Source organism: Cynara cardunculus, assembly GCF_001531365.2.
Source record: "Cynara cardunculus var. scolymus isolate 2C chromosome LG 9, CcrdV1, whole genome shotgun sequence".
Classification (NCBI taxonomy): domain Eukaryota; kingdom Viridiplantae; phylum Streptophyta; class Magnoliopsida; order Asterales; family Asteraceae; genus Cynara; species Cynara cardunculus.
In genome coordinates, this window is record NC_037536.1 from 11,714,171 (window position 1) to 11,732,816 (window position 18,646).

Here is an 18,646-nt window from a genome sequence, read left to right on the forward strand (position 1 = left end):
TTTCCTCCATATAGATAAATATGTATTTGTATAAATTTTAATATATTTTTATGATAATTGTTTCTGATATGAAATATACAACAATTAGAATTAAAAATATAAGCTCTAACATTTGCCTAATAATTAGTAACCAATTTCTAATACGAAATATACAACAATTAGAATTAAAAATACAAGTCCTAACGTTTGGCCAACAATTGACAATCTATTTATAAGACAAAATATACAACAAGTAGAATTAAAATACTCTTCAAAAAGCCCTAACGTTGCCCAACAATTGACAACTCATTTCTAACACGAAATATACAACAATTAAAAAAAAAAAAAAATACAAACCCTAACGTTTGTTCAATTGGCAACTCATTTCTAACACGAAATATACATTGATTAAAATTAAAAATACAAGCCTTAATGTTTGCCTAACAAATGACAACCCATTTATAATACATAATACAAATATTTATTATAAATTTATTGTTTTTGTTATTTTTATCATCATTATATTATTATTATTATTATATTTATTTTCATTATTATTTTTATTATTATTATATTTATTTTTTATTATCTTCCACTAAAACCCAATAAAACCCTTTAAAACCTAATAGGATCCATTAAAGCCTAATGAGACCATTTAATCCCAGTAAGACCGAATAAGGACCACTAGATCCATTAAAACCCAAGTAAGATTCATTAAGTCCAATAAGAACGTATAAAGCCACTAGATCCATTAAAGCACAACTAAGCATAGTAAATCCCAATAGATCCATTAAGGTCTATTAAGTCCAAATAAAGCCCAATTAACCAAAATAAAGCCCAAAAGATCCATTAAAATCCAATAAGACCGTTAAACCCCATTAGATCCTTTAAAGCCTAATAAGACAAAATAAATCCCAATAGATCAATTAAAACGCAATGAGACTGAACAAAACCCAAGTAAATCTATTAAACTCCAATAAAACCAAATAAAATCCAATGGATCCATTAGAACCCAATAAGAAGAGTCAATGATATAGAAATACTGAACGCAAATAGAGTTCAGATTCGACTTCCATAGATAATATAGATGAGATTGTCTATAATGATAGACAAATGAAGGATTTTCTCAAGATTCCATTAAAACCTAATGAGACCCTAATAAAACCCAACTAAAATTCATTAAAGCCCAATAAAACGAAATAAAGCCCAATAAGAAGAAATAAAGCCCAAGAGATCAATTAAAGTTCAATAAGCGCAAATAAATCCCAATAGATCCATTAAAACCCAATAGATCTTTCAAGACCCAATGAGACTGACTAAAGCCCAACTAAAATATATTAAAGCTCAATAAGATCAAATAAAGCCCAATAGACCAATTAAAACCCAATAAGATTCATTAAAGTCCAATAAGATCCATTAAACTACAATAAGGTCTATTAAGGCCTACTAAAGTCCTCTAAATCCCAAAAAGATCATTTAAAACCCAATAGATCCATTAAAGACAAGTAAAAACAAATAAAACCCAATAGATTCATTAAAAAACCAATAAGACTGAATCAAAGCCAACTAAGATCTATTAAAGTCAACTAAGATTCATTAAAGCCCTATATGATTGAATAAAGCCAATAGATCCATTAAAGCTCAATAAAACCCTTAAAATCCCAATAGTACCTTTTAAATCTCAATGGATCAATTAAAACCCAATTAAGATCCATTAAAGTCTAATAAGACCGAATAGAGCCCAATAGATCGACACAAGTTAACTAAGATCTATTAAAGCCCAATAAGTCATTTTATGATCCTTGATGACTTATTACTTGTTTGTGTGAAGACATGCGTTACATATATGTATGTGGCGTACATTGGGCTCCACTGTCATTAAAGCCCAATGGATCAACGGAAGTCAAATAAGATCCATTAAAGCCCAATAGATCGATAGAAGTCAACTAAGATCCATTAAAACAAAATAAGTCTTTTTTATGATCCTTGGGGACTTATTACATATTTGTGTGAAGACATGTACTAAATATATGTATTTGGTGTGTATTGGGCTCAACTAGAAGTATAAATGATGTGAGTCGAGATCGAGTATCGGCATACTCGACTCGAACTCGATAGCTATTTCCCAAGCTCGAACTCGACTTGAAAACTTACGGGTAGTTAAAAACTAAAATCGACCCGAAATCAATTGCAATTTTTTAAACTCGAACTATTTTGAAGCTCGAACTCAAACTCGAATCAAGCTCAATCCAAGCTCATCCGTTTAAATTTCTAAAATTTTAAGGTCTTCTCTTATATATTTTAAACTTAAAGATGTTCTCTTAAGTTTTATAAACTAAAGAGATGCACCTCAAACTTTATCATCAAAAAGACAAAATTACAAACTCAATTGACCCCCTTCTTTTTGTAACATCTCTTCACCCTTCATTTACTATCTTTCTTTTAATATGGGACAACTTCACCAGCACATCTATAGGTTTTTTTTTTCTCTTTTGTATTTATGATTTTAATTAAAAAAAACTTGATTACTTTTATAATTAAAAAATGCACAATTTTATTCAAATATCTAAAAATATACGACATTTAATTTTATTATATTATATTTTATTATATTATAAACTTGATTATTTTTCAAAACTAATTATATATAAAAAAAAATCGAGTACCTCACGAGTTTTTTAATTCGAGTATTGAGTAGCTCGACTCGAATCGTTAATACGTCGAGTCGAGCTCAAGTTCGTGTCGAGCCAACTCGAATCGAGTGTTGTCCGAGCTTTGACCGAGTCAATCTCGAGCAGCTCGCGTTGTCTCGTATCATTTACGCCCCTATGCTCGATTAAGATCCATTAAAGTCTAACAAGATATTTTTATGACTTATTAAAAGTTCAAAAACACCAATGACACTTTATTACGTGTTTGTATATATGTATACTACATATATGTATAAGTTGTTCCGCTGGTATTCCCAAAGATTAAATGGTGCATTTTTCTAAAATTGAAAAATATCACAGATTTTTAAAAATAAATATTACACAATTTAAAAAGAACAAAAAAAACTACAAAAATAACCTTTCAGGCTGATTATCAATGGATAAACCATTCTTTAAATAAAATTAATTTTTGGGACTTTCTGCGGATCTGTTGGAAATCCACTAAAAATCCCAAATATTAAAATCGATTATTTAAAAAAAAAAGTCAAGTTTTTTGAATTACAGGCAAATAACTCGTTAGCCTGTAATCCAATTGAATATTTTTAGAAGAAATAAAAAAAATTGAATTTTTTAAATTAATTATAATTAGTGGTGGATTTTTATTATTTCATTAATTAATTAAAATTCATTGGTAATACGCCATTAATTTTAATCAACCAACATTAATTACCTTTTAAGAAAAATTCTAACAATGTTATGGCGGATTACCGACTTGTGAGAGATTTTTTAAAATAATAAATAAATTAATAACGCCATTGGAAACTGTCAAAAAAGTAATCAAAATAAAAATTTATTTTTAATAATCAGCAGCGTATTTATAGTGAAAGTCAACAACATTTGACTTTTTGGATTTCCGTTGGTAATTTGCTGGTGAATTAACAAAGGAAAATACGTAAAAAGTTATCTTTTTTATAGTGCAATTAACTACTATTGAAAGTGATTATGATTCATTTAGACATATTTGGACCAGATATAAACCTTTAAAGCTGACTAAGATGGATTCCGACCAAAATGACCTATTAATTAGACTAAAAATAAGGCAATTATGCATTTCTTTTTGAAATAATAGAATTTACCGATGGATTCCAACAAACAAATTTTAAAAAATCAATTATTTTAAATCAATTATACGAATCTGGCAGCAAATTACTATATTTTCGATGGATTACTAAGAGCATTTAGAAAATGTGAAAAATGGATCTTTTTGGTTAAATACATAAATATTAAATACACACATTACAAATGTATATACATGTCTATTTTGTTACATGTGTGCAATGAAAATAATTTTAGATATATAATCTTAAATGAGATTTTAATTAAATTCATAACTTTTTCATAAATATAACCTATTTTTTATATAAAATAAAAGATTATAAATTTAATTAAAAAATCATTTAAGATCATCTCTCGAATCACCAAGGATTTACATGGAATTATGGAAATATAAATTTTACAAAAATGGTATAAATTATAGGTGTCGATGATCCAACACTATCATAGACTAATTAGTAAGATTTAGTGAAAAAATAAATATCATCCTTTAAATAATACCTTTAATAGATTAAAGATGGATTTTATGGCAACCACAAACTTAACGTCATTCTATAACCGGCGATGGATTAACGATAATATGATAGACTATGCCTTGTTATCAATTTGGAGATGATCTGTTGATGTTTTTTTGGCTTAGTGAATTGTCGAAGAAGTCTAGGTTACCCGTATGTAAATTACTTCTCGGTGAAAGTCAGCTTTCTCGTAATGTAAAATGACAGTGTTTATGTGGAAGAAAAGGGCCTGACTGAGTTCTGGTCTTGGCTTGCTTCGTTTTTAATTTAGATAATTGAATGGAGGAAAATGGAGAAAAATTAATGGGAAAATAAACATTAAGAACATTTGGTTGTGTTCTTTTTTGAAGTATATAATATTTATATACGGTAAATGCAACAAATAAACTCACATACCCTTCTCATTTATCATGAGGTTTGAACCCCTGACCTAATAGTTACAGTTATGGTAAATATAGTAAATTGAAACAACGAGCTTGCTATCTAATAACTGATATTTTTGTTTTCTAAATTTTGAGAAATATCAGGTTCGGATTTGATGTTGTGCGATTTGTTTGGAGTCCGAGGTTAAGGTTTCATGGAATTGATGCACATGTATCCATCCCCTCCCATGTATCATCTAGATTGATATGTTTTCTTTATTACTTTAGTTTCGAACAACTTTTAGTTAAATTGTCAAAGACCTTCCAGCCTAGTGGTAAAGGCTTGGGCATGACATAGTGAACCCGAGTTCGAACCCTGGGAGAGGAGTGTTGGCGACATTTAAGTGAGGCCATGTTTAGCCTCCAAATTTGCCGAGGATTAGTCGGGCTTTGGCCCGGACACCCTTACAAAAAAAAAAAAAAAAAAAAAAAACTTTTAGTTAAATTTGGATATTCATGTAATTTTGCATGTTCAGTAATCACTACAACAAATTGACTTTATAGGACGCTACCAATTTCAAAGTGTCATATTAGACTGCTTTATAGGACCCAATTTTTGGGAACAAAAAATATAAGGTTCTATCTAAGCGTTGTAATAACTTTATAGGACGGTTTTGGGCGTTTTAATAAGTTTTACAGGACACTTTTAATACAAATCGTCCCATAAGCTATTTTATAGGACATTTTTAAAAATTGTCCTATAAACTCATCTTTTTATAGGACACTTGTTATAAAACACTTTTTAAATATTATCCTATAAAATAACTAATGAGACATTTTGTGTTAAAAGTACCATAAAAAATTTGTTAAGACGTCAACAAACATCTTATAAACTTATTACAACGCCTTTAGAAAGGACCCTTTGTTTTTTAATTTTATAAAACAGTTTAATAGTACACTTTCAAATTGATGACATCTTATAAACTCAATTTTGTTGTAGTGGATTTATAATATTATCCACAATTTTGGAAAATACGAATTCAAATTCAGCTTAATTATAGGATATACAAACATTTTCAAATTATATATGTATATCCTTCCAAAAATCGAATATACATGTTTTTGATCCAAAATATAATAGTATTTCCTTTAAAATAAAACAATTCTTTTAACAGATTAATTACCCATGAATATCCGTCGAAAAATAGAAGGAAACCGTCATAAGTCAAGTGTCAAAAATCCATTAGAAACAAAAACCATTGAAAATCCGTCAGAAACCCTAGAAATAGATCTTGTTGCAAAAAGCTGTCAAAAACCTATGGAAGCTATGGTTTTTCGGCAGAGGGTTCTTGTAATTTATTGCGGCTTTTCTAAAGAAATATGTAGTCGAAAATATATTTGCAATTTGACGAATATGATGAAGTGTTTTTACTAGCTGGCGTGGAGATAAGATTGTATAGTTATCTACGTTTAATCATATATAGTGCTAGCGAATAATTTCCAAACAAAAAGTAATCATTAATACGTCCAACTAAGAGCGAATATAGTTTGAAATGACGAGCAAAATATTTCTTCATTCTTATATTTTTTACTAAAATAATTTTTGAAAAATATACTATAAAAATTATTTCTATCATCATTAAATCTTCGGTTTTAATCATTGATTTTCTAGTTTCCTTCACAAAAATAACAATAGTTGTGCCGGTTTAGTTTTTTTTTACTTGAAATTGGACAAACGAGAAAAAAACCAATCATAATACGAGGCCGAATGGGCAATTTGTGTTACCAAGTCGTATTTTCATTCTAAAAGAGCTACGAGTTTTGGTAATCTTAAAGCTAGACGTAACAATCGACGAACAACATTATTTTAATTTAGGGGTTTTTAAGAAAAAAATATAAAAATCTGGTTGAGTGCTAATAGAATTGTGATTTTCTTTGATAATCATGAAAGTTTTGATAGCATAAAATCAAGATCTTGAAGACATGAAAATTGAAAATGAATATAATGCGATGAAGCATCTTTTCTGGTGAAGGTAGGTCCTTCAATGCAGAATCCTCTCCATCACCTCACCAAATCCACACACACACACACACTTTGTATACATAAAGTGTTCCTCAGAAAAGGAAAAGTTCTAACTTGGTACAGATTAATCATCAAGTTTGCGACTTTCTTCCATTCCCACAAACCTAAATAATAACGTACAAAACAGACCCCATTTCACGTTTCGTCTCTTGGTTGGTGAATAACGAGAACAACACCCAAGGGACCAATCAGATCATACCGCAATATATAGATACATAATATATATATAACACATGATGTAATTGTTGTTCGTGGTTTGGTTTTCGGGTATGAAAGATGATCGAACTTTTGAACAAGAAAGCATGGTGATTGCGTCCGAGTTATATCAACAGTAATGTCGACAGCAACAATCCAATAACTTGTGGCTTTGTGGTGCGTGTCATTGTTGTTTTAAACACTGTTGATGTTGGGTGAACGAATAGAGTTAAAGTTGATGTAGTGTGTGTGATCATGTCAAACGTATTCACAAAGGGATGAAATTATATGGGGTTTTTTTCGTACTTAAACCATCATAATACACATGGCCACACACTCATAATTAATTATGTTCAGTAATAATCTTCTGGATCATAAGTATTATATAATACGTGGGAAATCTACACATTCTGATATAGATAGATCAGAATTTTGTCCAAGATAAACATCTTGTCATTTAGACTCTCACGATGTTAACGTTTTTTACTCGACTTTTTTACAGGTTTAACATTCCACATCATCTTCAGCTCAATAACATAAAAACCTTAATATATCTCTACTATGACAAAAACCTCTATTAAGTTTTTCATAGTTTTTTCAAAATTTTATGTGTCCCACTATTTTCACTTTATATTATTTATAAAAATCAATTTATTAAATTATGCAAATAAATATTTATTTTTATCGAGAAAATATGTACTTATTTTGCATAAAACATTAATTAATTATATATATATATATATATATATATATTATTCTCAAAAATCCCTAACATTTGTGAACTTCTATAAAATGAAGATGATGAGTGAAGTAACATTTTTATTAGGTTTACAAGTAAAACAGTCAAATGATGGAACTTTCATAAACCAAACTAAATATGTGAAAGAAATTTGACTTTGATCAATGTTCATCCATGAAAACACCAATGGCTCCGCCATTAAAGTTACACTAAGATACATATGGAAAACCAGTTGATCGTAACTAACTATAAAGAAATTATTGGTTCTCTTTTATATCTCACTGCTTGTCACCCATATATATATATATATATGTATGTATATTATGTTCTCTATATGTCTTTGTGTAGATATCAAGTTAATCCTAAAAAGTCTAACTTGAACGATGTGTAAAGGATTTGGTTCATTCTTACCCCTCTTGGTGATTTGAAGATGACCCTATATACTTAGTGTTAAATTTTCTATGTGAAGTTCTATCTAATGGCACACCAACGACTGAATTTGTTCAGTGTTCGCTTGAGCATTTAAATATGTTTCTGTAACTTTTGTTTTCTTCTAAAAGTAAGACTCATATCAAAGAAACTTCAACGATATTGAAGAAGTAGCTTAAGACAATGATAGATATGTGATGATTTGATACGGAATTCAGTGTTATCATCTTATACGAAGAAATGTGAAGTTTTACTCAAGTGATCAATGACATTTGAAGAAGTCCTTAGCGACTTTTCATTGGCTGATTTAGAATCATGTGTATCAAGTTTTGATCTTATCCTCACTTACACAAGTCAACTCAATCATGCTTCAATATGATTTAAGGTATAATATGGCCCTTCTTTCTAAATCTCTGGACCTTCCTCCGAGAGGTGAACAATTTAGAAATTGTTCAACATTGAACCAACATTATCAAAACTACACAATCTCCCTATTTGATTCAAATGTGATTCCTTACTTCAAAACCATACTCTCTTAACTTTCCCACAAATGTAAGAAGTACTAGATTTCTCAGATTCATCTGAGCTTGAATTAACATCAACATTCTTTCAACAATCTTAGCATTACTTTCTTTCTTCTTTTTCTCTAAAGCATATTTGATTTGTCTTAAAGTACCATGTAAGTACTTTACCACCTCTGAAGCTCTAAAAAACATTTTCTGATTCCCTTTGGCTGTTCTAAACACTAACCTAGTCTCATGAGTATAATCACAACACCACTATGTAAACCTTCTAAGTCAAGAGTTACATTTGTAGTCGTCAAGCATACTGAGTCTTCACCAAGCTCCAAAGCCACTTGAAAGTCTACCATTACTGCCAATTTGGTTGCTCTTACCATACCATGCCTAACTAGAAAAATAGATTTGTTGTGTTTAGTTATTTTATCTTCATAAGGTGTCAGTATGTTATGCAACTTCCAGATGTCTTGAAGATGTAAATTTTTGAAATTTTCTTCTGAGAAGACATATGAATGTCCATCTTCTATGAGAACATCAAACATTACATAGTCAAATGTCTTTCCTTGTTTGACATTCAAATCTTTTATTTTCTCAATCTTCATATCATAATACACAACATTTCTCATCTTCCTAAACTTGTTGATGAACTCCCAATAACCTCTCTTGAAATTTTAAAATTTATTCTCAAATGTATCATATAGGTTACAATCCTGAAATTTTCTTCATTCTAAACATATGGATAAATTTGAACTCAAGGAACCATTCATTAGCATCAAATTCCTCATATTCTTGTTCACCTTTATTTTGCACATCCATCTCAACTTCTTTTGTCTTTTCAATAGAAACAACTTGTTCAACTACTTCTTCATATTTCTTTTCAACTTCCATAACAATCTGATCATCTAACTGTTCAATCTCTACAAACTTTTGAGTCTTTTGTGCAGCTTCCTCTTGAAGTTTATAATTTCATATACATCAACTTGAGTAGAAAACTCATAAGGTGTAAACATATCTTTGGGATAGGCTAACTTTGAATATTTATCACATAGACACTCTTTTGCAAGCAATCTGAGTTCTATTCTTTCTTTTATCGATTTCACAAATTTGGTTTTTATCACCATTGTCCCCATAAGTGATAATTTTTATCTTTTCAAGAAACCAATGCAATGTAGATGTAGTGTAGCTAGGAATATCCAAGATTCTGAAAAAATTGATAGCACTTGTGTTGGTATTCTTGTAAGAAAAAGAAGTCTCTAGAAAGGTAAAAACATCACAACATACATATGAATTGTCTTCACATGCTTTTCTAGGTTTTCTTAGATTGAAAAATTACAGTTTTTTTTTTATCTAAGGCAATCTGAAAATCATATAGGGAAAGATTTCCTTACATGAATTCCCATGTATCTCTTTAGCTCCAACTCAAACACTGGCTCATCAATTTTTTCACAAAATCTAAGAAGGAACATTTAGTCTTAAAGTTTGAGACCTTAAAAATCAGCATTACTCAATAAACATGTAGAGCCATCTTATCAAGTTTTCCAAGATTATCTTTGTCGTTAAGCAGATAGCATATGCAGCCAAAAACATGAAAAAACTTAATATTAGGCTTTCTTTTATTTATAATTTTATAAGCAACTTTATGAAGCCTTTTTTTATTAATTATGGTCTGTTATGAGTGAAACATGTAGTGGATATAGCTTTTGCCTGTAAGAATGTAGTAAGTCCGAATAAACTAGCATTGTTCTAGCAGCTTCAACAAGAGTCATATTCCTTCTTTCTACAACTCCATTTTGTTGAGGAGTCCTAACAGCAAAAAAAAATATGAGAAATCCTAACATAAATTCAATAACTCTAAAGAGCTCCATTCTTAAACTCTATTCCATTGTCACTCTTTAGCTTTCGTACAGGAAGTTGAAGAAATACTTGAATTCTCTTGATGAAAGCAATTATTATCACCAGATCATCAGACTTTGACTTCAAAAATTCCGCCTATTTATATCTTGAGAACTCATCAACCATAAGCAGAATGTATTTCTTTACATTTATACTTTGCACTCTATTGTCCATAAAGATCCATATGTATAATTTCAAGAGGAGATTTGCAAGAAGATTCCTTTGCTTTATGTGAACTTTTCTTCATTTTACCCATTTCACAAACTAAAGAAAATCCTTCTCAAATCTCACTGTAGGCAAATCGGTGACCAAATTATTCTTCACTAACATATCAATGGCTTTGAAATTCAGATGTGATAATATTTTGTGCCAAAACCAACTTTCTTCTTTTGTAGTCTTTGAGACTAAACATATAGCTTTTGAAGCATCTAGAGTAGGAAAGTAAGTAGAATATAGATTACCATCTCTTTGTGCACTCAACACTTCTTTGCCATTTGGATCTTTGATAATGCAACCTTTAATTTGAAAATGAACATCAAATAGCTTGTCATGGAATTGACTTATGCTGAACAAATTACGTTTTAAGCCTTCAACATAAAGCATTTTCAATACTGTGACCTTGCCATCTGTGAGCATACCATATCTTCTTACATAGCATTTACCATCATTTCTAAAGTTAACTATTTCTCCAGGCTTTTGTTTTAAATTCATTATTAAGTGCTTCAATCCAATCATGTGTCTTGAGCATCCTGAGTCTAAGTACCACACATGACTTTCCTGCAAAAACAATTACTTTGTTTTAGGTACCCAAAGAATGGGTCCTTTCAGGTTAGTAAACAAAGATGTCTTTGAACTTGTTAAAACAAAAGATTTAACTTTTGGTTCTAGATTTTAACTAGTTTAAAATCAGACTTAGAATTAGAAACTTCATATTTAGACTTGAGTTTCCATTTCATCACAGATTTGAACAAGTGATGAACGACTAGAAAAATCTTTTCTCTTTGAACCATAACTCTATGTGGTCTTAGAACTATCTTCAGAGTTAGCCTTATACTGTCCAGAATTAGACTTAGATTTAGAAAAAAAAAACTTTGTTTTTCTTCTTTTGCAACTCAAAATTTAATCTGAGCTCATATTGTCCATAATAAATATAATGTATATGTTTTTGTACTAAAGATAACATTTCATAACACAAACAGTTGGATAAGTTATGAATAACATAATGTCTAACTGTTTGAAGAATAGGAAAGTTAGCAACAAAACTAGGCTTTTTACCTATTGTATGATTGTTTATTACAATAGAATTCTTAATAAGCACAAGATTAAATTCTTTTTTGCTTTTAATATCTGAAACAGACAAATATTTTGAATTAGCAAGAGAAGTTTTTTGGCCTTTTTAGATTTTGTAAATCTTCTTGAATAAATGTTAGATTTTGTTCCATAAGATTTACCTTTTTTAAGAGATTAGGTTTAGACTTGAAATCAGACTTAGTCATTATAGTTGTTTTTGACTTTTCTTCTTGTTTAACAAACTCTGGATTTGAATGAATTTTTCAGACAGTTTGGTTTGATTATTTTGAATTGCATCGAGTATCTTAGTTTTGTGTTTGATTTTTAAAAAATACAGGACCAAACAACTCATCAAACAATTTTATTTCAAATTTAAGCTTATCTCCATGAACCATGTTGTTTAGAGATTTATAAACAAGATGAATTCCTTGTCAATAACAACATAAGTTACTAAATCTTCTAATTATGTGTCAGAATCAAAATTTGAAGCATTTATCATTTCATCAAACAAGTTTTTAGACATATGTTCATAAATCTGTTAGATTAGTAGATTCTTGATTCTTTTCACAATCTAAAGTAGATTTTGAAAAACTTTTCTCATCATCAATTTGAATATCATAATTAGAGTTAACTGCTGTTGATTCAGACTTTTCTTTGTAACTTCGAATATAAGGTTCAAAATTCTGACCAGTACAATTAGAGTTAGAATACTTAGTATCAGATTTCACTTCAGACTTGTCTTCAGATTTAGCATTTTGATAAGTAAGATCATAATCTTTGTAATGAAAATATGGATTTTTACTTTCATAACTTTTTTTCAAACGATAATAATCAAAAGCAACATAGTATACTTTCATTGATTACTACTTTCAAAAGTTTGTGTACCATCTAAAGATTTATCATTGTTTAGTTTTCTCCTTTCCATTCCTTTTGGTTTTAGGTGACGGGACTTGACAAAACACTTATCCAAAGGTATCCTTTCCACCAGATTTTTATTGGTGGGCTTACAATATGATTTTTCTGTGTAGTTTTGAAACATGTCCATTTTTGAATAGTCATATAATTTTGATGGAGCATTTTCAGTACAAAATTTTCATATAAACCTAATCTCATCTTTGAATTATAACACCTAGTATCTTTTGGATTACTGGCCAATAAGTTCCAGTTTCTTTACCACATATCAAAACCAACATAAAAACTCGTACTTTTAACTCATAAAACTCCACTCATCAAACTTCTTTTGATCATATAAGCATACATAAACCATATCGTACTTTCTTCACTAGATTACCCACATAATGAAAAATCCTTAACTTTTCTTGTAAAATAAGTTCATGAACCACAATTAGAATAGGAAGAACTCAAAATCAAACCTTAAAAGAGTGACCTAGATCATCCTTCAAAACTAAAAGCTCCAAATAAACATAGCTTGAAGAACTAAAGGAAGCCATACCTCAAAAGAAAATAACCAAGAAGCAGTTGTCATCGATCCTCTTAAATTCTTCTTCCAAGAGAAAATTTTCAAAGAAATTTAAAAGCACGCACACTTACACTTTCTGAAATTGGGAAGAAATGGGAATGTAGCCACTATAGTTAAATATGAATAAGGTTCTGGGTCTAAACCTTCAACAACGGCTAAAATACCACACAACCCCTGTTTTGAAATTTTAAACCCAAAACTTAAAATCATGGACATTGCATTTGCAGTTTTCAACAGACATATAGAATTAAAATATGAAAATACGTTGTTTCTATTCAATCCCTTTCTACAAGCATTTTATGTGTTAGTCATTACCATTGTCAACGACCAACAATACCCATTTATTAATTAATAGTGTACTTATCTTATTGTAAATAACAACTGAAATCCATGAAATGCTAAATAAATTAGTATACAAAAACCATTTAAAATCCCTAAAATACAAATGCAAATATCAAAGTAATATGATTTTACTAAGAGGAATAGAGCCCGGAGGGGGACTGAAATGTCAGTCAAGCATTTTGGCCTCCATTGTTCTAGTCCTCTAATCAAAAGTGCACTTTTGCGCTTTTTGTAACGCTTCAATATATGCTTCCATCTAAAATTTGTTGGTGATATATCATATTGACGACATTTTCATACAAATTTTAAAAAACCTAGTCGTTTACAAGCACATACATAGAGATTAGAGAGTGCTATATGCATTATAGACTCCTCATACATGCACATGATCGTGATACTCATACACCAACACTATACAAAATTTCTACAATATCCGTTTACATGTACATATACAAAGAATATTGTATGTATGTGTAACTATAGACTACACATACATATACATTATCATGATACTCATACATATACATATACATAATTCCGAGATGAATATTCATACATTATATTACATATGATCATAATATGTACGTATACACGATACAATATGCATAACGAGGTACATCAAAATCCGTTAGAACCCATTAGAGTTCACCAAAGTCTGTTAGAACCCATTACAAACCAAGTCTCATTAGAATCATTACAACACATTTAGAAATTAAAAATGAAGAATAAGAACAAGATTACTTATGAATGCAAGAAACATTGGAGAAAAAAATTAATTTAAAAATAAATATAAAAACAAATATAATGTGATTGGTGATGGGTAAGAAAACCACTCAAAAGCATTGATGATAGTCAGAAAATATTATATTTAAAAATATCTAATTCTGAATATTTTATTACCAGTAATTCGTCAGTAACATATCCAAATCACTGGCGGGATTTTTAACATATGTCCAGAAAATAAATTAATAATAAAATTATTTTTTTATTAAGCCGACTAATCCCAGGACGACCACATGTTTTGTAGATAGTCTGGAGTCATCGCATTTGAACCTTTGTGGCCACAAGGGGATTTTTATTTCTCCTTGGATTTGAACCTGGGACCTTCTGGTAGTTTTGATTTTTGGAGCCAAGCTCAAACCAATCAGACACCACCCTTGTGATTAAAAAAAACAAAATATTTAAATATTATTGACAGATTATCATCAAAATAATTGGTTATCTCAAAGTTGTTGGTAACCTGTCGTTGGTTGGCGAAGGATTAGTGACGGTTATTACAATGTCGTTAATTTAACAATAATCAGTTAATAACAAGCCTCTGGTTTTAAGGTTAAAAAAATGTCGATGGTCCTGAAGTGATCCGTCAGTGACCACAGATGGCTACAACCGTCTATAATATATGTTGATGAATTGAAATCTTAATTTGTAGTAGGGCTTTGATATGAATTATCCGTTTGAAAACCATTTTCTTCCAACACCTTATGGCCTTAGTACCAACGTATTACGTTCATCGTTCTAAATTAACAATCCTTAATTAAAAGAAAATCTAAATACAAATTGCTTACAGAACAGATAGAACTAAAGTAATTTTTAGCTTCTATTCCGCACTTGTTCGTTACTTTCGTTGGAATGGCGAGGTGGATCTCTAAGTATATTTGGGTTGGTAATTTAGATTTTATATCCATGTGTAGATCATGAAAACAATGGAATTGTGGAGATACCTAACTACTAAAATTATCTTCCTACTTGAATTAGTCAATGTTCCCCACAAATTTGAGTTGTCAAAATGGTCGCGTGAGTTACAAGCTATACACACTCTTGCATGAACCTACTATATATATATATATATATATATATTGGCTTTCTCTTTCAAAACAATCGCTATATATATATATATATATATATATATATATATATATATTCTTTCCTTTTTGTCATATATTAGCTCTTTGCTTCTAGAACAGATATGAGTTTCACAAAGAGTGATTTTTTGCTAATGATCTTACCGTTTTCTAGTAGTTCTTGTGAACAAGAGTGTTTTATAACACTACTAAAAAAAAGGGGTATTACCGATGAAATTTTATGGCGGAAATTCCGTCGGAAAAATTCCCGACGGATCCCAAAATAGTCAAGAAAAGTCAACTTTTATCCACGCCCGCCACAAATCCTTCACTGAATTTTTGAAAAAAAAATTAAAATTATTTAAAACAGTTTTTCAACGGATTTGTGACATATTTATTACTTATTCAAAACCGTCATAAATCCGTGACAAAATTGGTCTAATTTATTTAAATTAATTAATTAGCGTTAATCAATAAAATTTCCGATGAAATTTAATTTTTTTATATTAAAATATATATATATTGAAATAAAAATTGGTTATTGTTTTAGAAGAAGATGAAAAAGGTTTACCGACGGATTTCCGACAGAAATTCAGTCAGTAACGACAATCACATTTTATATACCTTCTAATTGACTTGGAAAAAGGATAACAAATTATAAAACTGTTCGACGGATTTCTGACGGATTTTTTCGTAAGAAAATACAAATCTGTCAGAAATTCCGTCGGAATTGCATTTAGCGGTGGGGGGTTTCCAACGACAAAATCCGTAGAAACGTTGTTTTTTCGACGGATTTCCAACGAATTTTGTCGTCAGAAAAACCAGATTTTTTAGTAGTGTTATGAGGCGTGTTATTGTGCAGGTTTTGATTTTGATCTCTCGTTAAGCTCTATTTGGCACACCTTGACCCAGAGCTTATTTTATATAAGAGGTTATTAGATTTTCTTTAAGCCTTTTTAGTTCTTTATTTTCTTATATAAACCCAATATATACATGATATTAATATTGAGTATAATAAAACATGCTACGGTTGTAGAGATCTTCGGATAAGATAGATATCGAAAATAAAATCTTATATATATATATATATATATATATATTATTAACATGGATATCCAACCCGCTATGCGAGCCGATTAATCCCAAAGCAACCTTTTGTTGGAAATTAATTTTTCAACACCTTTTGCTTTGCAGATAGTCCGGAGTCACCGTATTTGAACCTCCGTGACCACAAAAGGATTTTTATTCCTCATTGGATTTAAACCTGAGACCCCCTGATACTTTTGACTTTGTTTTCATAATGTGAACGAGAGATTGACAAAACCATCAATGGGTCCCTGAAAGCACCTATAAAGAGATTCAATTATAACTACTTATGCGAAAGAGTTATAGGAACACGTTTCTATGGGTTCCACAACGAGAGAAAACGATTGACAGATATTTATTTCAAATGATATCTAATACATTTTTGAGAAAGTAATCTTTCTAAAGATATATGATGGTTTACAACAAAAGGAAATAATTTGTTTAATTATGTATAGCGCACACTTTATCAATACTGAATTTTTCTCTAATCCGATATTGTTTTATTTATTTATTGGACATAATCGGCATAGGTGCATTGTTTTAGTAATTTTAGTGATCATATATAATTGCAGATTCAATGATTTACGAAAATCTTAATGATGCTTTCAAATTTTTTTTTAAAAAAAGATGAAGTTTTTTATTATAGGGTTCATTTGATTACTAGGCATAATGTTGAAAACCTAAATCTCTTAAACTCAGGCTCTGATACCAAATTTGTAACATCCCAAAATCATTATTGCATATAACCACATATTTCATATATCATGAAATACAAATTATACATTTGCTCCTAATATATACAAAAGCTACATTATAAAAGTAGCTACCAAATTTTTCTACATAATCTCAGTACAAGACTTGTATATATAACAAGTATTTAAGTACAACAATATCATATCATCCCAAAAATCCATAAGCAAGCAATCATAAATTCTTCATAACTTTCCTTCCCCTTATCTTTTGTCTATGCCCGACCTATATTGCACATTTTAAAACACCAAAATGAGGGTTAGACCATGAGGTCTAGGGAGAAATCTCTTTGATTGTTATTACAGAGTGAGAATCACCAAAATATTTTTATAAAACTCATATTTGTATAAATAACAAATAAACAGTGTTTTATCAACAAATCTCTTTTGTCCATCAAAATGATGAGACAACACTCACTTATTGGATCAATACAATAAAGTAATTCATTTATCGCATTATACATAAACTTGTCACATCAAATATAAAAAATACATCAATTTTATCGCACCTCATTGATGCGATAACCCAAATTTGTCGCATCACTTATATGCGATAACTTTCTTTGTCGCATCCAGCAGATGCGATAAAAACACATTGTCGCACCATAAAGATGCGATAAACACACCTCGTCGCACCATAAAGATGCGATAAACACACCTCGTCGCACCATAAAGATGCGATAAACACACCTCGTCGCACCATAAAGATGCGATAAACACACACACCTCGTGGCATCCAAAATTTGATTATGTTATATTTATCCCAATATAACCATCTCCTGATTATGCCACTCTTATTACCAAAAATACCCATCTCTTGATTATGTCATCCTTATACCAAAAATACACATCTTCTGATTATGTCATTCTTATTACAATCAGATGATAAAATCATATAAAAACCCAAAATCTATGGTAATATAAATAGCATATAACATCACATACACATGTATGAAATCTTACGGTTTCTTTATTCAAAAACATAATAAATGATGTTTTCAAATTAAAACTCACTTTGATTCACAGAGATGCAAATATAAAGATGAAAATCAACAGCAATTATCAAGAACAAAAATTCACAGAAATAAACTTCTTTTTTTTTTTCCTACTTTTCGTTTATTTTTTTCTAGGTCTCAAAGAACACAAAGAGACCGTAAACTCTTGTTTACTTTTCTTCCTTACTTTATTACCATCAAATGAGATGAAACAATTATTTCATTAATAATCATATAATAATAAGAGGCGGTGTGATTAACATAACTTAAGCACATTCAGAAAATAAACCCCTCCAGTTTCCATCATTAGTTAACAACAACCCCGAACTTAATAACTGATACTCCGGTTATCACATAACACTATATATATATATATATATATATAT